A 23,453-nucleotide genomic window follows, 5' to 3' on the forward strand; every position below is an offset into this window, starting at 1 on the left:
GCATTGATTATGGGGATGTGTATGAATCATAAGGACTAATGAATCCTCAGCCCATGCATTTTAAGATAAAAAAGAAACCTGGCTGATATCAAGTTATATTCAAAGCTTCTTTGCCTTTGTTGGAAGCAATCATCTGATGAAATGTATCTTCTTTTAGGACAGAAAGGAAAAACATCCCCTCTTGTAACAGAGGAAAACAATAACCGTGTTGTTTTCTTTATGGGTGTATTGTATATTGAGGCATAGCATATATTCCTTCCTTAAACTGTTTAGTACACTCAAAGCAGGGCTTTGCACCCAATACCTAAGCTTTTAAAGGTAGTGACAAAGGTATAGGGATTTGCAGAGGTGAATCAATGATGAAATGTGCATGTATTTGTTCTAAGGCAAACAAATAAAAAAAAGGTTTGCAATAGATCATATTACATACATTTCATTACCTGGGTATTCTTGTTAGAAACAGATGTTTATAAGTGCAAGCCTACTATTACACTATGTGTTGCCATACACCACAATCTGTTGTGCTTGCAAGGCTATCCTTTGCTAATGGATAGGAAGCTTTCTTTCCTCCCATCTCACACTGCAGGTAACTTTCTGCAGCTTAACTCACTGTCCCCAACAGAGACCTTCAGTTTACCACACCCAACCATGAACGTCACAGTTTTGATTGGCATTTTAAAAAAGAAATTTTTGTGTTTCATTCAAAGCAACATTGCCACACAACTATTCAAAAGAGAGTTATGTTTCTATGTGGCAACTGCATTTTATATGCATTTTGGGCAGGAAAAAAGCTGTTGCGCTTGTGGGAGCAGGGGTGGAATCAGCAAAGAGAATTTGTTTAACAAAGAAGCAATTCATCATTGCAATATCTATAATGTCACATTAAGCTTCAGGCTGAGGAATTAAACAAGGCTTTATTCTAATCAAGTTTGCAAACCAGAATTTTCCAAGTAATTTTTTTCTGTTAAAATTCTCAGCTGCAGCCATTAGTGAACAAACGAGAATCCAACTGGATCTCTCTAGTGCACTACTTTGAACATCTAAACATCCACCGTCTGCATGTGTACAACAGATGCATTGGAATTATAACTACAATAATTCCCAAATGGCAAGGAATAATGGGAGTTATAATCCCCCCAAAAACTGAAAACTGCAAGTTTAGTGAAGGTAAGTCAATTTCTAGAATTTCAGACAGGGGTCATGCATTCTTCTTTCCAGACATGCCAGAACTGTGTCTGTGACTCACATGAAATTGTCCTGGAAGTCTATTGAGAAGGAAGTTTATTATTTCTGTCCACATGTAGTTTCTGTTTTCCTTAAACAGATGCCTAGCTAGCCAAGTTAAAAGGATAGTGGAACTGCTAAAACCAATATCCACAAGAGCTACAATGATATAGAGTACTGCTCATATTAAATAAAGTTATCTCCAAAAAGTTGCCAGTATTTTAAAAAGATTGACTATAAGTCTACACCAGGTTTGACCAATGTAATACTTTCTTCAGGAAAACCTTTGTTTGTCATGCTAAAATGGTTGCCAAAAAGGGGATTATATGTTCTTGGAAATACACTTGATATCAAATAGCAGTGATTGATTTGATGAAATATAGTGATGAAACACTAGCCTTTGAATTAAATTTTCAGTTCTTTAAAATGAATACTGAACAGTAAGATTCTATGTGGCTAAGGATAAATTTAGAATTTAAAAAGGAAAAAATTAAATAAAGTTTTTGTTTATCCTTTCCAATTATGCTTCAGCACTAACATTTTTGTTAAAAAGCTCTTGATTCCTTCTGGATGAAACAACACTAGATCGTGTCTAATAGAAACTTGAGGTATTTTTAAACTTCTAACTTCTTTAGATATTTAAATCTAAATTTTTTTGGGGGGGTTGTGTGTTTTTAGATAGATGATGGATAGGTAGGTAAGTTGCCATTATCAATCAGAAGAAAAGCTTTTTGCATATTTATTTTTTAAGTGTTAAAATGCAAGCAATTTCCCTATGTTTATTACCTTTTTAAATCCATCACTTTTATAACACTTCAGCTTCTCTTGTTTCTCACAGCAGCCCAATCAGGTAAACCTGACATAAAAGAAAGATTCAAAATGAGTTACCAGAACTTTGCAGTGTACAGTACCACAATGTTGTGAAATTAAGGCCATTTTTAAAGTTATATACACCAGGACCATCATGATGGTTAATGGAGACAATTTACATTTACATGCAGGAATCAATATGGAGACCAGCCAAATAGTGCTAGTTCATTTTAACTAATAGCTGTTAAAAAGAAGCCCAACAGCGTTACATCATTTTAACTAATAGTATGGAGGATTGCCAGCTGCTCAATGCTTAGTTGCTGGCCAATAAGAGTCTAAAATATTATGAGAAGAGGCTGTTAAACTAACAAATTAACAATCATGACATATGTCATGGGGCATAGAAAGACATCCATAATCCAATCTAATTGCTTTGATTGTTTTGTCTTATTTTGTTATGTGACTATCTCCTACTTAAAATATGTCCTTTCTTTGTGTAAATTTCTATTTGCTATAGCTCCTCAATTTCATATAAGATTTATTTATTTATTTGATTTGTCAATCGCTTACAAGATAATACGTATAAGTATAAACATGAGTAAGAATACAGGAAATAGGTACGAATAAATGGGGACAATAGGATGGGACAATAAGATAGGGTGGGACAATAGATTATGACAATAGATGGCTTACAGAGGATGAAAGCCAGGAATGTACACAGTAAACTTAAAATCCATGGTACCAGTTAAAAAGCTCAATTATGATTAAATAGACCTAGCATGAAATAACTTTTTTTTTTTAAAAAAAAAAGAAGAATCAAGAGGGAAAAAGGTCATAGTGAATAATCAAAGACAAATAAGCATTGCATGAATATATTTTCCAGTGAATATGATTCTTAGGTCAAAAGTCTCTTTCTTTTAAAATCATTTTCATACATTCCCTATAACATTTTATAAGGTCTTTGTTCTCTTCATTTTGATCTAATAATTTCAGATATGTTAGAAATACTTATTTTATATGCCTAATGAAGATTATATATACATGGATAATTTATCATTTGAAATGAATCTGTCCTGTCCTACCCTCCTGTAAAAATAAAAAAGTCAGTAAAAGCTCATGTGGTAACAGTACAATAAGAAATATCTTGCAGTCTGCTGGGGTTCTCTAATTCTTGTGGTTATTAAAAACCGCAAGACATCTGGACAGCTTTTTGCTGTGTTTTGGCCTTTTCTGAAAATGCTGATCCTGGAGAATACTGGAAGTAAAGGGGAACATTCAATAATCTTATTTAAATAGATATAAAAGATATAAGTAGCATCCATTAGCTGTTATAGGTTATCACAAAAATAGAGTATAAAACAGTTGCTTATTGAGGAAAGATCTATTGATTTATTAGTCTTTATTAATTTAAAGTGAAGAATGAAAAGATTTACGATACCAATGCAATATTTAAACCTCTATTAATAATCTTGAAATGGGAATATAGTTTATATATGTATTCTATTGTTAATTATTCATTTTTGGGGCTATTCCCTAATTAGATTGTAAAGAGGAGATGTCAGCTGATATAAGATTTAGATTTAGCTGATCTAGATTTTGTCTTATGTGCTTTTTTTCTAAGTATGACACACATGTATTGATTATATATGAACTGTAACATAAACAAAATGTGCCTTTTAAATAATTTGATGATTTTCTTTAATAGCGATACTAGGATTTATAAATTTGTATTGATAAGAGTATTATATAAAGTAACTGTAATTGTGACTATGAGGTGAATGCACAAAACCGATGGACCAACCGACTTACTGTGTGTACAAAAATATGGGGGAGCTGATACTTTTATGTTTTGTTGTTGTGTTTTTTATGTTAAAAAAATAATAAAAATTTATAAAAAAAAAAATAATTCGATGATTTTAGCTCTTTTTCTAAATTTACATCCTCATTGTTTACAATCTTCTTTCTCTAAACAGGATTTAGCAATAAGCACATACCAGGATCTGGGACTTGATGGGATTTTGTTAGCAGGGAGAAATGTTAAAGCAGTGGTGGGATTCAAATTTTTTTACTACAGGTTCTGTGGGCATGGCTTTACGGGCGTGGCAGGAGGATACTGTAAAATCTCCAGTCAGAGGCGGTATTTACCAGTTCTTCGAACTACTCAAAATTTCTGCTACCGGTTTTCCAGAACTGGTCAGAACCTGCTGAATACCACCTCTGTGTTAAAGGATCCAGTGTAGTATATAAGCAAAAGAACATGCTCAATTTAATAAATTGAAAAACAATAAATATGTTAAAGTGACATCCTATTGAAAATGATAAGCTATAATTTCTACAACATGCCATTTTCATTCTTTAGTTCCACAAAAGCAACCTGGAGAGGACTTCTTTCTTTGTTCCCACCCTCCTCCAAAAATATCAGTCACTTCTGCTAATCTTGAAATACTTAGAAGGGAAGAGGGAGAGAGATAACTATAATCCATTCAATTTTCCCTCCAGTTGACCGACCCAGGAATGCTAAAATGGCATCCCAATCAGTTTTTCACCCTCTAGACTGCCATAGCTCCTGCAGTAACAGCACTTCCCCCTTAAAACTCACATAGACAATGAAATAAATTTCTATCACCTTGCCATATTTTTGGTACAGGTTCTGTTTATTTGTCAACTATATGTAGATACCATTGGAACCTACCCAGTTGCTAAAGCATCTTTCCTTTTATTTTATTTAAAGCCCATAGAAATTTGTGAAAGGATGGTGTTAGATCGGTGGATCGGTTCGCATTGAGAGGTGAGACTCGGGAGTGAACATTCAGCTCTTTATTGTGAGTTTAAGAAAGGAACAGAAAAGACTTGCGAGCCGCTTGGCTTTATACAGCCGGCCGGCAGCTCGGCGGCCAATGGCAGCGCTTTGAATCTCCCGCGATCGGCTCAGCCAATCGCGGTAGATTCTTAGCACTCCAATCACAGAGTTCAGTCAACCAATCATGTTGCGGTCCGGGTGGACCAATCGGAATGAGAGTCTTCAAGAATGTTAATACAGAACACCCCTCTCCTCATGGTTTCGTCCGACGCAGTGTGGTGACGTAGTCGTGCAGGTAGGCGGGGCTACGTACCTGCCTAGTTGACCTGCGTGGCTCAGTCTGTGTGTGATCGTCGGCCAGTTCGGACGGGCTCCGCGTCGCTCTCAACCCTTTCGATGGAACCGCCTGGAAGGGTGAGCCGGGCCTGTCGCTGCAGCTCCCGCCCGGACTACCTGGGTCGGTCGAGCTGCAGTTCCTGCTGCTCCCGCCTGGTCTTTCTGGGCTGGTTGAGCTGGCTAGGCTGTACCTTCCAGGTGAAGCTCCCGTCTGTGACAGCTCGAGGTCTGCTGGTGAGTATGGTTGGTTTATTTGGTCGTTGCTATCTTTTGGTGGGGGGTGTTCGGCTTGCGTTTGGGGGTGTACCGCTGGCGTTTCCGGTCTTTTGTCATTCCCCTGCTTGGTTGTTGTGGTTCCCCCTCCCTCTCTGCTTTCTGTGGTTGTTGTTGTCGAGGCGTCGGGGGTGTTGGCGGCTAGCCTGGACCGTAGCTGGTCGATGTGCCGCTTCCAGCTTCTTCCATCCGTTGTTTGGAGTCTGTATGACCGGGGGCCGGTTACCTGTGTTATTTGCGCAGGTACCCAGAGTGGGTCTCCCATGAAGTTCTTTGCGTAGACTGTGTCCCCGATGTTGAATGCTCGGTGCCGGCTGGAGGAATCTGGAGGTTTCTCCGGGTTGTAGGTGGGGTGTAGCTGGTCCAGCGGGGACCTCAATTTCCTGCCCATCAGTAGTTCTGCTGGGCTTTTGTTTGTGGTCGTGCTGGGCGTAATGTGCTGTATGAGTAGCATTCTGTTTATCTTTTCTTTAATGTCGCCGGTTTCAATTTTCTGGATGGTTTTCTTTGTGTATTGGACCATCCGTTCCGCCCGTCCATTCGCCGCTGGGTGAGCCATCGAGGTTAGGGCGTGTCTGATGCCCCGTTCGACCAGGTATCTTTCAAATGTCAATGCCGTGAACTGCGGGCCGTTATCCGACACTAAGACATCTGGCAACCCGTGTGTCGCAAAGAGTCTGTTAAGCTTATCGATGACCACTTCTGTTGTCGTCGTCCTCATGGTGCTTACCTCCAGCCAGTTGGAGTAGGCGTTCACGGTGATGAGAAATGTATGCCCCTTGGTCGGCCTGGCGAAGTCTATGTGTATTCGCGACCACGGTCCTCTGGGGTTTCCCATTCCAGGACTGGAGCGGTGGGGGGGTGGGTCTCTTCTCTTGGCACCTGTTGCACCCAGCGACCCACGTCTCGATTTGCTTGTCCATCCCTGGCCACCAAGTGTAACTTCTGGCCAGGGCTTTCATCTTGACAACGCCCGGGTGCCCCTCGTGTAGCATTTCCAGCACTCTTTTCTGTAGTGTCTCTGATATAACTACCCTGTCTCCCCAGAGTATGCACCCTTTTTGTGTGAACAGCTCGGTTTGCCGGTTCCTGAAGGCTTTGAACTGTTCGCTGCCCTCATTTTCCGGCCACCCCCGCTCTACCCAGGTCAATACCCGCGCCAGCCGTTTGTCTTTATTTGTTTCTCGGGCAATGTCTGGCGCGATTAAGAGCTGGCTGGGTAGAGTCTCTATTTGCAGGGTCGTTGTTGTGGGCGCTGGGTCATCGTCTAAGTCTGGTAGGGGTGACCGGCTTAGTGCGTCTGCGTGCGGGATGTTCTTGCCGGGCCGGTGTGACAGTTCATACGAATAAGCGGCAAGGAACTCGGACCACCTTGTCATCCGGGGTGACAGGATGTTTGGGGTGGCCTTGTTCCCTGCGAGTATTCCGAGTAAGGGTTTGTGGTCCGTAATGATTGAAAAGGTCCTACCGTAAAGGTACTCATGGAACCTTTTCACTCCGGAGACGATGGCGAGGGCTTCTTTGTCCAGCTGGCTGTAATTTCTCTCCGGTCTAGCCAGCGTTCTTGAGAAGAAGGCGATGGGTGCTTCCTTCCCGTTGGGTAGGGTGTGGCTGAGGACTGCTCCGATGCCGAAGGGAAATGCGTCGCATGTCACCGTTAGCAGCAGGGTCTCGCTATACTGGATCAGGACCGCGTCTGATGTTAGCAGGGTTTTTGTCTGTTGGAATGCAGTCTCCTCCCGCTTCCCCCAGGTCCAGGTAGCTGCTTTATCGAGTAGCCAGTGCAGGGGTTCCGCCACAGTTGCCTTCTGGGGTAGGAAAACATTGTAAAAGTTAAGCAGTCCCAAGAACGCCTGTAGTTCCGCCTTGTTTGTTGGTGTGGGGGCTTCCTTGATAGCTCTGAGTTTCTTTCCGGTTGGGTGGATTCCGTGCCGGTCTAGGAGGTACCCCAGGAATTCGACCCTCTCGGTGTAGAGTTGGCATTTGTTTGTTTTTTTACTTTAAGGCCGGCGTCTTTGAATTTTTTCAGCACCGCCCTTAAACGGGTTTCCAATTGTTCCTTGTTGGCGGCTGCAACCAGCACATCATCAAAGTAGGGGACCACTCCTTTTATTCCCTGGAGGAGTCTTTCCATGAGGCTTTGGAAGACTCCTGGGGCGACGCTGACTCCGAATTGGAGTTGGTTGCATCGGAAAGCCCCCCGGTGTGTGACAATCATTTGCACTTCGGCTGTCTTGGCATCGACCGGCAGTTGCTAGTAGGCTTGCGCCAGGTCAAGTTTTGCGTAGACCCGGCCTCCCCCCAGTGAGTGCAGAAGGTGCTGTACTACTGGGACGGGATAGGTGCTTTGCTGTAGCGCATGGTTGAGGGTGGCCTTATAGTCACCGCAGATTCTTATGGAGCCATCGGGTTTGATGGGGGTGACTATGGGCATTTCCCAGCGGGCATGGTCAATTGGCTCTAAAACCCCTTGCGCGACGAGCTTGTCTAGTTGCTCGTCGATTTTCGGTTTGAGCGCGAATGGCACTCGCCGCGGTTTGAGGCGGATCGGGGTGATGTTAGGGTTAAGGTTGAAGGAGATAGGGGCCCCTCGGTACTTGCCTAGGGAGTCGTCGAAGACCTCCTGGAAGTCCCTCACGAGCGTCGCTTCCCAGTCAGCCTCGTCTGTGTGGTGGATGCCCGTCACTTCTATTCCCAGCGGGGAGAACCATTGCAGGCCGAGCAAGCTGGGCGGTCTTTGTCTATGACTGTGAGTGGCAATACCTTGGTGTGGTTTTTGAAGGTGACTTTAAAATGTCCGATGCAGGCCATAGGGATGCGGTTTCCCTGGTAGTCCTTCAGGATTAGTTTTTGGTCGTCTAGCTCGTGGCGGCGGATGGTTGGCACTAGGCGCTTGATTGTGCGCCAAGAGACCATGGAGAGGTAGGACCCGGAGTCCACTTCCATCTCGCAGGGCTGGTCCTCGATGCTCACCTCCACGTGTACCTTTCGGGCGTCCATGGTCGATGAGTGGCCTATGACGACCGTCTGGTGGGTTTCTTCGCGCCGCTGTGCTTCGCTGAGTCGTCTGCTGCGGCTGTCGCGGCTCCACCGGCTCTCGGTTTGGCTGTCTCAGTTTCTGGTGGGGGTGCTGTCTTGTCGTCGGGGGCTGCTGCCTCATCGTTGCGGGCTGTAGTTTTTCTTGTTCCGGCACACCTTGGCGATGTGCCCCCGCTTCTCGCAATGCCGGCAGATGGCATCGAGGAAACGGCATTCGGAGTGGGGGTGGTCACCGCCGCAGCCGGCGCAATGGAATCCCGACTTACGTCCCCTCCGGTCCCGCCAGTCACGCTCAGCCTGTAGCCGGTGGATCTCCTCTTCCTCGTCATCGGTGTCGGATTGGGGGTCGATGTCGCCATGATGTGTGGTTGTTTCTCGGAGGCTGGCTTCTCCAGTCCTCGCTGGTGCCGGGGTCGCTTCGTTGCTTGGCGGTCGTTCAGTTGTGTTCGCCTGCCGCATCCGGGCTGATTGGCGGGTGGCCTCGGCTGCAGTTGCCTCAGTGAGGGCGTCGGCGAGGGAGATGTCACCCTTGGCCATCAGCCGGTCTGCAGTACGGGGTCCCTGAGCCCGAGGACGACTCGGTCACGTAGCACCTCGTCCAGGTCGGCAAACCCGCATAGACCCCCAGGTTCCTTAGCTGGGCCACGAAATCGCCTATGGTTTCGCTCTCGCACTGATCTTGCCGGTAGAAGTCGTGCCTACGGGTGAGTATGGGCACGGCAGGGGCATAATGGCGGCGCAAGATGGGCTCAAGGTCAGCCCAGTCCATTTCTTTTACGTCAGCGGGCTTTGCCAGCGCCTTGGCCATCTTGAATACCGCGGGGCCACAGTGCGTTAGGAACACGGCCCATTTCCTCTGCCCATTGGCATCCTTGAGATTGCTGCATTCCAGGAACATTTGGAAGCGATCGGTATACGATTCCCAGTCCTTGGTGGCTGGGTCGAATGGAGCGGGTGGCGGGGTGCTGCTGGCCATCTTGCGGGTCGTTGCGCTCCGTTTGTCACATGCTGTTTGGTTCCTAGCCTCATGATCCCACCTTCGTCGCCAGTGTTAGATCGGTGGATCGGTTCGCATTGAGAGGCGAGACTCGGGAGTGAACATTCAGCTCTTTTTTGTGAGTTTAAGAAAGGAACAGAAAAGGCTTGCGAGCCGCTTGGCTTTATACAGCCAGCCGGCGGCTCGGTGGCCAATGGCAGCGCTTTGAATCTCCCGCGATCAGCTCGGCCAATCGCGGTAGATTCTTAGCGCTCCAATCACAGGAGTTCAGTCAACCAATCACGTTGCGGTCCGGGTGGACCAATCAGAATGCGAGTCTTCAAGAATGTTAATACAGAACAGATGGAAACCAATATTTTTGTAATCATATATTGTTTTCATCTATAAAGATTGGTTTGACTTTGGGTCAGGAGGCAAGATAAAGAAGAGTTCCCACCAATGAGAAATTCCTTCACCCAGAAGCTTAACATTTAAAAAATTGCAAAAAAAATGTTATTTCAATGATATTTCAAACATAGCACAACTGAAATGTCAATAAATCAATTAGCTTCCACACATTAATAAGTTCTTGCAAACATAAAAGGCCCAGGACTACTTTCACACTGATTCTGAATCCTTCTCTGGAGATGTCCTATTATCGTCACATTGATGATTTACCTATCACTAAAATAAAGCCTACATTATTATTGAATAAAAAGGAATCAGACAAAAAGAAAGATCATAGGCTATTATCATTCCTATTAAAGGCCTCTGACTGAATGACCACACCTGCTGTAAGAGACAATATTTTTTCTCAGTTTCCTTGTTTCCCCTGTTCCTGACTTACTTGTGATGTTCCAGATCAGGGGCCCTCAAGCATAGCTGGCTGAGGAATTCTGGGAGTTGAAGTCTACAAGTCTTAAAGTTGCCAAGTTTGGAGAGCTCTGTTCCAGATGATCATTAAACTTTCTAGCAGATTTTTGAATGATGGGAAAGAAACTCCAAGGAATTTAAGGCTCAAATTGCTTTGTGTTAAAATGATTCTGATTTATTTTAAAACATTCTAATTTAAATAAACAAAAAGAGGTAGCGTCATTTAAAGAATCCAAATTTAGAAAAATTCTTACATTTGCTGAAGATGCAGCCAAGACTTGACCATGCTTGAATACTCAAACCCATAAGGTGTAGGAGTTTGCTGTTAAAATATAACCGCACATAAGAACACACAATTATTTAATGTCTCATTTTCGTCATCTGTATCTAGGAAATAGCTGACAGTTGGAGGTAGGAAAATAACCTAAAATAACCCAGTAGTCTATTTTCTCCATGCTTTTAAGTGATCCTAGGTTAAAATGTGCTTCCTGAAGGTGCACCAAACATCCAGGTGTAGGATATGTTAATTATAGATGCTCTGACCTCATACATCAGTGAAACTTTTCTTTACTACATGAGCCGGATTTCCCTTCTTATTGCACATACTTTATAAATAGCACTTTACCAAGGCTATTGACTCCTATTAATAAAACAGAGAGACTACTGAACTAAAAATACACATACAATAAACATGGAACCCTGCCTGGCAACCGGAATCAAACTTTGCAACTCAAGAGTTATATTTCTCTCATTATTGGGAGTACAATTAGAACTCTTCCTTTCATAGATTCTGCTTCCTAGGTAGGTGCATGGTGCATGCAGAGAACCCGAAACAGCTTTTCACAGTTCACTTAACTGAACAATTGCATACATTAAGAATATTACAAGGCTTTTGCAATTGTGAAATCTGAATTCCATTTATTTGTTTATTGGTTTTATTTTAAATTTCCATTTTTGTTTCCAAAGAATCTCTAAAGAAACTTAAAACATATTGTAACTCAATATTATAACTCTGAGGCCACTTCTGCATTGACCATTCCCCAATTCCCTCAACTAAGCTGAAATTGATCTGCAACTTTTTTTAAACTTCTGCTTATTTTAAAACACTAGGATTATTTGTTTTTGTTTGTCACATTTATATTCCTCCCAACTCACTCTACAAAGCAATTCTGGGTTCCTTATAATTAAAATCGTAAGTATTAAATATTTACAAGATTAAAGTCAAAACTAGATAGCCAAAAGCAAGAGAGGTACATTGCCCCATAGAATTGTGCTGCTTCCAAACCCCATCGGTAAAGAGAAACATTTTTTTTTTTAATATCCATGGTATACAGACCACATTAGTCAAAACCTTTTGTTACACAGCATGCCTACAGGTCTGGTTTTATTCACAATAAAATGCAAGCCAAATGGAAACCCTGTACCAACATGGTAATGAGGAGAACAACTGTGGAGAAAATTTTGCTGCTGCTGCTGCTTATGTTGTTATCCAGTTGTGAATGACTTGTTGTTTCTGTTGCAATCAGATGAAGTGGCAGAGAACACTTGTTTGTCTACCTGTAGAAAAGACTGAGGCATATTTTCAACAAACACTCTGACATTGTTTTAAATCATGTTTTCCTTGTTTCATTTTATTTCTGTTTGCTGTCTTTATCATCCTGTGGGATAACATTAAGTAGAAGAACAGACTGACAGGCTTGAAATTCCATTATGTCCACTATCCCACTGCAAGGCCAAGAGAGAGCAGAAACACATTTATCAGGAATTAATGGGAGTACATACAATAAATAATGTAAATTGCTATTGTGTGACTGAGGCAGCAGCTAGAATGAAAGGAAGGAGAAAGAGATTAAGATTTCCTTTAAAATTCAGCAAGACTTAATTATAACTATTTCAAGCACTGGATGGAAAAATGATTCAAGAACAAAAGGATGAGAATCTGAGACAGGTCACATATCTACCTTCTTCACTTTATGAAGCTGAGAGATTAAATCCGTCTCCCTTTTTATTATCAGTCTAGCTCTTATTACAGCTGAGAATCAGTATTGGAATTTTGATCTCTACATATCATACCACCATATTATTGAAGTTTTCAGCCAGGTTGTTGGGCAGTGCATAACAAACATGTACTGTATATCAAAGAGCATTCTAACAGCAAGGTCATCCGTTAGTTCCAGAGTCTTTCTTCCCTCAAGGGACAGACTAAAACTAGTGTCATGTATTTGTTTTCTCAAAGTAATCAAGTAAAGAACTAGCCAAATGCTAAAAACTGAAGAAAATCATAGATTGCATTTCTTTCATAGCTCTTTGCATTAATAGAAACCCCTTCCCCAGCAGTCCTGTTTACAGTTGCTAATTAAAACACTGATGAGAAAAGCTTTTTATGAAGAGAACTGATATATAAGTTGTGGAAGGAGATGCATAGAAAAATGCTTTCTTGGAGTATGTCTACAACATACTATATAAGGACTGCAACAGCCACTATGTAGGACTGAGACGCAGAAGACTAGCAGAGCGCATCATGAACACCAACTAGAAATCAGAAACACAATAAAAACTCATTAATTTCACAACATATGGACAGACTCAACCATAGTTTTAACTGGAAAACTGTAAGCAGCCTAGACCAATTTAAATCTCAAAATGCTAGAGAATTCCTGAAAGCATGGCATGTGGACAAATCAACCATCAGTAGACTCATTAACTACATTTACACAAGATTCAAAAAAAGACAATAAAAAAGTAAGAAGGAAATCATTAATTACATTAATTAATTTATGACCGAATAAGTGGCTTCGCAATATGACAAAATGTATTGTCCACAGTATTTTTTTAAAAAGTGTTATTTTGACTGGAACAAACTCTCCAAAATGCCTTGCAAATATGCATTCCAATCATACTTGTCTAAATAATGTTCAATTCAATTTAATTCAATTTCAGAAGGTCCAGAAAGTTTGTTATGCCAGCCTGGTCATTGAAAGGCTAAACGGTGATGTTGGATTGTATCAAGCCAGTTTTTATTGCAAAACTGTAGAATAGTGAATAATTGTTTGTGTTCATCCATATGTTGTCCATCCCTATAAAACAAAATGTTTATCAGCTTGGAAAATTTACACGTACACACACACACTTACTTCATACATATAGCAATAGGTCACTTTTCTTTAAAAAAAAAATCCATTAAATAAAATCTGCAGGAGAAATCACTGCAATTATTTTGTATTTTACTGATCTCTGACCTAAAGACAAACAGCCAATTCACAAAAACTAAGTTGATTGTTATTTAACATAGTTGTGTTCAAAGTATGCTATGGGTAAAAAGTATTATTTATCTTCATATCTATTTTTCCAAACATAGGTAAATTAGCAATGTTCGGATCATTTTATCATACATATTTCCTTTAATTTATCTGAAGCATGCCTACCCCACTATATATAGTGCAATTTAAATGCTAGGATAGACAGTTGAATTTGCATTGCTCATTGCTCTGCATTCATTCTAGTTAGTGTCCCAAAATCGACACAAAAATAGTAACAGTAATTATACTGTTCATGTAATTAGAAATGGAACAAGATTATATGATGAAGTAGAGTGTAAGTTCTGTGAATGTCTCAGTACTGACCTCGTTTGGCACCTGCTAAAGATCTAGCACCATGGCAAACCCAACCAGTGATTGCAGACACAGTACCCATTAATTATTTCCTGTACTCCAACTGTCTAAGCAGCACTTTGTTCTCAGAACAAAGAAAGCTGCAAAATGGAAAAGCCACAGATACGTTTCTTGTAGATGCAAAGGCCTTTTGGCCAACTTAGACCAAACTATCCAACATGTATTTTGTAAAGTCATGCCATTGATCATTACTTTGATGTGTAAAGACTTACAAACAAACAAAATTAACTGCTACAAGAAAAACCAGATTATTCAAAAATTATATTTATTTGTCCTGCTATCTGAAAGATTGTGTATATCTTACGTGGCGTGGTGTATACATTACTTAAGTACTATAAGGTAATTCATAGATAAAAATGATTGGAGTGGCACACAACCTGTTTATCAGATCTTGCATCCAATGTTGTCAAATAAAGTTTAAATAATAATAAATTGGTTATTTATTATAAGATGCTATAAGATTTGTTGCTATTGCTTTTATTTCAATCTTTAATTAATTAAACATAACAGGAAAAAAAGGAGCTAATGGTTAAGGCTCTAGATTAGAGACTGGGAATTTTGGTCCTACTTAGGTACTAGATCAGTTGGGTAACTTGGCTCAGTCAGTCTCTCAGCCCTTGGAAGAAGGCAATGGCAATCGTTCCAAAATCTTGCCAAGAAAATTGCAGGAATTAAGCAGTCACAGGAGTCAGCAGTCATACAAAGAAAATGAAAAGAAAAAGAAGAAATATAACAAAACAGCATACATAAATACTGTGTATTATACCAGTGGATAGATAGATAAAATTGTACACAATAGTTACAATAAAGACAATATTTCACTGCAAGTGTCCATACAAAACCTATATTTATAAACAACTTATAACCTATAAGCAATTATAAGAATATTAATTGTTCATAAGACGATCTAATTTCAGTTCTTCAATCCACTGAGTAATTTATCTATTGAAGGACCCTTTTCCACTGTTGTCAATTTCCATATAGTACATATGCAGGTTCAAAAGACATCCTGGAATGGTAAATCCAATCTCAAAAACAAAATAACATGTGTCATTACTTCTTATCACAACATAACAAAACTGGCAAAAATATGTTTCAACAAAGCATTACTGTCAGTGCATGTTGGATTCTTGCTGTTTATGCTGCAATGTGTTAACATAACTACTTTTTTGGAAGATGTTTTTATATGCCTGTGGTAAAAAGTGACAGTTTCAAAAAATTATTTCATTAAAACCTGTGAAGGCATCCAGATAAAAAAACTGAGGAAGGCTAATGTCCTCTGCCATCCTTGCTCTTTTCTATGTAGCTTTACATATTTTGCCCTTTACTCTTTATAATTTATGGACCTTTTCTCCTAGTTCCTAGTTTGAAGCAACCCAAGGTGAAACCGATTGCCTCAATTTTCACATTACAAACTCAAAGCAAATCAGGCCCTCTTTGCTCATCAAATCTCCAATTTGAATGTAATCAGGACATTTTCCCAGGAACTGTTTATAATTATGCAAAAATCTCCTGTGTTTTAGTGTATTAAAACCAACATTCTTAGCCCATTTCATCAAACAATCCAGTGAGACTTTAATATTTGTATCTATTCATGGCATTATAACTAATACTTGCAGCAGCATTACTTTAATGTATCTGCTGCTGACAATACCCTCCTTTCATAACAAGGCTAGATTCTAAAGCAGGTTGTTTCGTTTTTTAAGATTCCTTCACACCCTGGCACAAATAGAAGTAATTTCCTAGAAGTTAGAAACAAAAATGATCAATTTCATTTCTTCTCACAGATCCATCTTCTTTCTTACGATATAATAGCCTTACATTACTATGCTTGGTGATTACATCCTTTGCTACTATGTTCAAAAATTGGGGGGAGATGAAGGAGCCTCTATCTGTAGAAGAGACAACTGCAGATGGTATACAGATAATAAGCCTTATTAAAAGCAATAAATCAAAAAATGACCATTTTAAAAACAGGTAGAATATAAAATGCACAGGCACATTAGGCAAGCATGCAATAGAAGTAGTGAAAAGTTTTTTCACTTGATGGATAGAAATAACAATATGTCACATGCAAATAAAGCATCAACCTTAACACACTTGTCACCCTGGGGAGTTCAAGATTTTGAGATAAGAAATTGGAAACAACTTTTCTACTGTCTGCCAGAATTAAATTCTACATGTTACCTTTCCCCAGGCTTCCAAGTACTTATCTCGAGTGGTGATAAAAGGTAAATAGTAAAAATAGGGTGGAAAAACAAACTGGAATAAGAAAAAAATCCAACGAAGCAGGACATATTCAGGTTGTACTACAAAGTCAGACTGAATTTTCACAGTGATGGTAGAGCTAAGGAGAAAAATGGAAGTTAAACTTTATTTAAACTGTTTAAATAAAGCACCTATATTCCCATCTTGTATGGACTTTGGTTAGTAAAATCCAAAGCATTTTCCTCTCTCTTGCAGAATGGTGGAAGAATTCCTTGTGTTATCAAAAATGTGCGCAGAGGTTCAGCAATCTTTATAAATATCTTTTACTGGTAAGCCTTGGAAGAAGTAATTTGCCAGGGATATTTAATTACCCTCTAGTAATGGGTAATAACTCTTAGAGCTAGTTTGGTTAAGTTACCCAGCTAGAAACCAGGAGACTGTAAGACTCTCTATACATTTAAAATTACAAGCATGAGCGCCCCAATATAGCTGACTTTCTTGATCATGTATGTAAGAGTAACCCAATCTTTAAATGTTTAATGTCACAGAATGAGCAATCTCAACTAAAATAAACATAAAATTATAAAGTTTTAAAAACAGGCAGGCACCAACCTATGATAATAAAGTTGAGCTTAATTCTAGAGAAAAGGTAAGTGCAAGTGCTAACCATATTTATTAAAAAGGAAAACTCATCTAAGTTAGTATGATTTTATTCTGACTAAACATGTTAGAACTAGCCAGTCAATTATTTGAATTAATCAGGCGTCTGTCTGAAGGCTGTGCAGATTGCATTTTCAGGAAGCTATGAAATGCAAGCAACATAAAAAGTGCTGTTGTAGAGTAAGGCTGGTCTGATGGGGCTGCAAAGTTGTTCTGCAAAGCTGCAGCATAATCAGTTTAGGTTAATAGGTAAGTTAAATGTATGCAGAATCCAGGGGCAACAATTTACAGGATTTAATTTGATAAATTTCCTCTATAACAGAGTATTTCTCTGTTCTCTTATTATCAACTCAAAATGTGTTTTTCCATATAATATTTAAATGTATCGTTTAGGGTTACCATGAACAGAGAATGAATCCTGGCCTCATCCAATGCCTTTTCTGTGATCCCCCATTGCTGCTTCAGCTAATGCTAATGTTGACCTAGGCTGATCCTGAAAAAGGAAACATGGTGAGAGAATACGAAGCTAATAATGTAGTACCCTTCTATGTTTGTCTAAACTAGAAGATCACATGGAGAAAACATGGTAGCAAAGTTCCTCTACAATCATAAGCAAAGTATTTGGAAACAGAATGACTCGTCTTCTTGAGCCCTAGGCCCCAAACTAATTCTGGATATTTTAGTGACATGTCATATTTAATAAGTGCCCAAACATGTACTGGAAAGATCCCAGTGAAAAGGCGGAATATAAATCAGCTGAAAGAGCAAATAAATTAAAATATCCTATGAGCTAATTTTGAGTGCTAGTGACTTCATAGACATGCCTGTATAATTTCATTTGCAACAATATGGAAGCCTTTCACTATTGCTTTCATCTGGGAGATATATAGGATGTACCATAAGCCAAGCTCCTGATTTATTATTATATAATAAATTGTCTGTAGGTCCTGGCTTTTGGTACATCATACATATAAATACAATTTCTAGTGTGATGAACATCCACAGTAGTTTTCCATCCCAGGAATGCATTATGTTTCAGACTTAAACTGAAACTAGACATGTTCAACCAATTGCTTCATTTGTTATCATGTAACAGCAAATGTTTTTCCACATATTTTATTTTGAGATGAAGTAAAACTTAAAGGAAAAAAATGAATGTTCTTCTCTTGAGTTTGAGCAGTTCCTAAGCATTACAAGACTCTGAGATGACTTCTTTTCTCCCTGACTCTTCCCTCAAAAAAGTAAAGGAGAAAAAATGTGCCATTTTAGCCATGGATAACAATGTGATATTACCCTACATTAGGTATAATACTAGAACATGAAAAGTGAATGGGAAGCACTGAATTGTTGTTGTTGTTGTTGTTGTTGTTGTTGTTGTTATTATTATTATTATTATTACAGCTAGCCAGATGTTCAGACTGGCTTTGGCATTTTTGTCTACCCATCGAGTCCTTACCAAGAACCTGGGCTAGGCAAATCTGGATCTTTGATGCTGTTGTTGTTGTCATTATTATTGTCTCTTTTATTCATTAAACATGAAACTCAGTCAACTGAACATTTAAAAATATATCACAAATATAATTGACTGGCTCTAATATTTGATACGAGTTGCTGCCATCATCCTAAGTATCAACCATGCTAATTACTATTATATAAACTTTTATTCATTAAATATGAAACTCAGTCAACTGAACATTTAAAAATGTATCACAGATATCATTGACTGGCACTGATGGTTGATACAGATTGCTTATTATTATTATCTCTTTTATTCATTAAACATGAAACTCAGTCAACTGAACTTGTGCTTTTGTCCCAGTCGCTTTACAGTTGCATGCCCTGGTTCCCTAGCAATAGCAGCTGAACCTTGTAGCCCATTTTTTGACAGATGTTCAGGAGCCACAGCATCTGATGCAATCCTCATTGACCTGGGCGACGACTGACCCTGTATGGAATTTTGTTGATTTTTTCTCATAATTAGTGCTGGTAGGTGTCTGGGTTGGTTCACAGTGGCTAAGCCACTACCAATCCGAAAACCAGCAATCTCATAACCATAGGGACCGCACCTCATAGCCATCTAGGCTCAGCCATGGGTATTACTATTACTACTGTTATTATCATCATCATCATCATTATTATTTACTAAATTTATGCAGTATGCCACCAACTCTCAAAGACTTTAGGCTGTTTAAAATTATTTAAAACATAAAAATAAGATAGAAAAAACAACCAGAAACAAAAAGAAAGTGTAGAGATTGCAGAATCACAAATTAAATGAAACTAATATACCTGTATTAAATGGAAGCTTCAGTCACTTTCACAATCACGCACAATCGTGCCAATCCGTGTCCTATTGTCCCCAATTATTAGTTCCTATTTCTTGTATTTAAACTTATGTTCATTCTTGTTTCTGTTATATTATAAATTTTTGACAAATAAATAAATAAATAAAATAAACTTATTCTCCAAATGAGTATCCTTCTACTGTCAAAATGCACAAATAAGAAGGGAAAAAAAAGATTTGGAGAAATTGCAAAGTTTGCAGAAGAAGTAGGTAACATCTACGAATTGGGACGCCCATTCTCAAGATGGAAGAGTAGAGAAGGGCTACATGGATGGTCATTGGCATCCAGTGCTAATTAGATAATAGATACTTCTGGATGACATTTTGTATAAATCAATATCAATATCAATATAAATATATTATGGTCATGTGCTATGTGGCAAACTGCCTGCTGGTCTTCATCAGACCTTTCATTGGCTGTGTTAGGAATAGTGGTATTGACTGCCTTAAACAAAGGGCTATCATTCCCATTCCCCAGACACAACACTTAGAAAACAAGCACAGGCAGCACAGAAACTGACTGACTTGATCATGGAGACAAGTGAACGCAATATCCTTCACTTATTCCAGCTGCCTGCCTGGAATCCTAGTTTAGAAAGTTAGCACCCGCCCCTCTCCTAGAAAAATGAAATATCCTAGGAACTATTAAAAAGGCATATTTCCCCTAAAAAAAGTAGAAACTCAGAAGCAGAATCTCATCTCAGAAGCAGAGGCTCACCCCCACCTTTGTTAATGGGCAGGCCATTAAGGCCTGGGCCAGAATATTCTACATAACAAAGGCTTCTGGCCATCTCACTACCTGGCCTGGGAAGATTGCATCAGCCAGCACTCAGGTGAAACCAGACAAAGCCTACAAAGTGAACTAAGACCCCTGCCTCTGGGAGTGTAACAGCCAATGGGATACATTTCTTACACAGGAACAGGAAACACTAAGGTGGGGCCCAACAGAGGGTATAAAACAATTGCACTTTCAGCATCTTGCCTTTTTTCCCCTTCTTCTTTTCCTTCACCCAACATATGATCATCCTTTTTACTTTGGAGCTCTAAGCCATGTGGTCCTGTTCACCATTAAAACATTTTTCCAAACAGCCTCCATGTTTCCAGCGTCTTTTTCCCCACTTGGAACTGAACCCAGAAGGATAATTCTTCCAACACTAGTAAGAACACTCCATATTGAAATTATTTTGCTGTGGTCCCAACTGTATTATACTGATATCATTAATGTTTACATCTTACATTTTTTATTATAGAACCCCAGGGCACATGCATAGCATTCCCATATAGTTTTCAACATAGACAGCATAGATAAAGCACAAGTATATGGGCTTCATCAGAATTGTTGTCATTTGTTTCTTTATGATAATCTGACACCCAAGGTAATTACCCTTAGCGTGCATATGGATTTCATTGCATCAAACTAATGGAGCAGCTATTTAAAAGCTAGTTCTGCCAGAACACTGTTTCCTATTTAAGGGAATTTATAATATATATGATACTATAAATATGGCATTTGTCAAAGCAAAACTGGATAATGTATTCTTATGAAATCCAGGAAAATTTCTGTTTCTTCCTCTGTAGACAGAATTTGCAAGAGCTATGCTATAGAATTCTCACTATTAACAGAATCAACTGATTATGTACCATATATGCACATACATAACATAAAACATTTCTTACAATTAAAAAACACAACTCTCTCATCAAACTTTATGGAAAACAGCCATCTTAAAAATGATCATGATGTTTCTTCTTGGATTGATATGAAATTACTATATTAGTAGTAGATAAGGTATTATATCACTTAATATGGTTGTAGTTCTTTTGTCTTTGGAGTAAGCTAGACATCAGGAATTATATGAATTGGTTTAGATATTAATGTTGTATTATACTGTATATTGCTCCTATCCAAATTAAATATTGGTTTAGTTGCAATTCACTTACAAATTAGGAATATATTACAAGACACTGACTTAAACATAAAATCATATTTTCAAGAAATATCTAAATAGACCTTTACATTAACTTTACATTGAGTGCAGCATGATATGGTTCTGACTGAAACTGCTGTGTTGCAAATATTTGCAGCGCTGAATAAAAACTAAAAACTCCAGACTACATCAAGTTGAAGATAATATATCAAAATAGGTTGTAGCATAAAACTGTAGGAACTGATAATCTAAGGGGATAAAAAAGAGTCCATGGCAAGTTCTGGCATGCCTTCACCAAGTAATACACATTTCTTGATAAATCCACCCAAGGACAAGCAGTAACTGGAAGCAGAGCAATGGGAACTACATTCACCAGGACAGGGATAGATTGAACAGACTGTTATATTCGTCTTAAATAAATTTGTGCAGTATATTAATTTGTATAAAAAGAAACAACTAGAATAAATTAAAGGTTCCAGAACAAAATTAAATTACTGTAATTCCTTTGTTAAATGAACTTGCTTAGCAGTTGTTACATTAATTTGAATGTCCGCAGAACAAATTTCTGCATAAACATTTTAAAACTAACTTCATGCAGCCTCTGCCCTATTTTTCTGCAATTTAGTTCAAAATGATAGTTTTGACCTTTAAAATCCTTCATGGCATGGGGCCCGGTTATCTGAGGGACTGCTTCTTCTTGATTATGAGCCCATACCATCAGATCCAGCAGAAAAAGTATGCTATGGGACCTGTCTGCAAGTGCACTACATTTGGCAGGTCCCAGGAGGTGGGTCTTCTCTGTTGTGGTGACCACTTTCTGTGGGGATGCCTGCCCTATGGAATATTACTTTCCCCCATCCATCCCCAGTGTGGTTGGTTTCATCTCTATTGGTTTTTTTGGAATTCTCCCAAAACCAGTTATGTTATCAGACTTGAGTATCCTGGTCCTGGGGACTTGTGAGATCTTGAGGTGGCTTCATATTGTTAATACTGTTCTCTCTTAGCCTTATTTAAAAAAAATATTTTTAAACATTTACTGTTTTATAAGTTGTTCATCATCCAGAGTTACTTTCCACTGAGATGGGTGACCAAGACAAATTCCTTGTGTGCCCAACCACACTTGGCCAATAAAGAATTCTATTCTATTCTATGTAAATTTTATAAACAAACAAATATTTTATCTTTCCTTTCTTGCTCTGTGAATAGCTCTTCCAGGTTGATCTTACAATGCCCAAGATGTAGCAGTACAAGACAGAAATGTTGTACTGTATACAACTCTGAATCTAAATTTGGCAAAGTGTTCAGATGACGTTATTTTGTTGGGTTCATGATACATTTGTCTGGAACAGAATTTTCCAGGGTGCCCAACAAAACAATTTGAGGAGTTTTGACCTAGAGGAGCCCAAAGAGAGTAGTCATGTTAACTGAGTCTGTCTACATTCTTGTAGCCTCTGTGAAAACGGCCGAAAAAGTACAGCTGGATTTATGTGGGAGTGGGGCTCCAGCAGACATCCTTTTCCTGTCAGTCTGAGCGTCGTCCAACTTCTGGACTGGAGGAGAACAAGGAGGGAGAGGGAAAGCCAAGCATTTTCTCTCTCGTCCCCCCATCCCGCTTTCTGGCTCGCCTTTCTTAAAACCCAGGTCTATTTTTCTGCTGATGTCAGAGCGATAGGAAGCTGACTCAGGGTGAAAAACTGTTTGCTCTTTTCCTAGCCTGCGCTTTTGCAGAAAATCAGTCCAAAGTTTACGGGATAAATTTGTCAAGCTGAAAGCAACACCCTTCACCCCGCTCCGGGTGCATTTTTCCGAGACATTTGTTTGCATGATGTCACCGGAGAGAAATTCTGGCGGGGATTTTTTTTTTTTAAATCACCAACCAGGAGCTGTGCCTTTACAGTAAATCAATTATCTATTTGCAATGCGCCCTCCAGCAGTCGGGCAAACAGAAGGTACAAGTGGTGGCTGATAAGAAGCATGTAGCATAGGAGGTATTGCACCTTTAAAGTAACTTCCAGGAGGTCTGAATTAAAGGCTGCCCACCGGACCAAACGATCCTTCCCATGACAGAGCTGAACACAAAGACAATAGTCTTTCTTTGCCACTAAAAAACTTTAGCCAAACTTAGCTACCGGCTATAAAAGCGCAGTTGTATTTTCTGGAGTGCTTGGATGGAATTTGAAGTTAGTGTAAAACGTTCCAAGATATTACCTCTCTTGTTTGGGGTCACTGTTCGGGGCTCATAAAACGGATGTAGAGCGATCCGCTGAAAAGCTTTTCAAACGCCAGGAGAATATGAGCATAACATTAGTTT

General features: G+C 39.5%; 1 long non-coding RNA gene across 1 annotated transcript; it reads right to left on the bottom strand.

The window, feature by feature from the left end:
- Positions 1-2,010: 2,010 nt before the first annotated feature.
- On the bottom strand, positions 2,011-23,449 carry LOC148125301 (uncharacterized). The gene is made up of 3 exons (XR_015744326.1): positions 23,351-23,449; positions 10,586-10,653; positions 2,011-2,080 (listed from the first exon to the last, which is right to left on the bottom strand). It is a non-coding gene; the product is annotated as an uncharacterized LOC148125301 (long non-coding RNA).
- Between the last annotated feature and the right edge of the window lie 4 nt (positions 23,450-23,453).

Source organism: Pseudonaja textilis, chromosome 7, assembly GCF_049901715.1.
Source record: "Pseudonaja textilis isolate UNSWEBS1 chromosome 7, rPseTex1.2, whole genome shotgun sequence".
Classification (NCBI taxonomy): domain Eukaryota; kingdom Metazoa; phylum Chordata; class Lepidosauria; order Squamata; family Elapidae; genus Pseudonaja; species Pseudonaja textilis.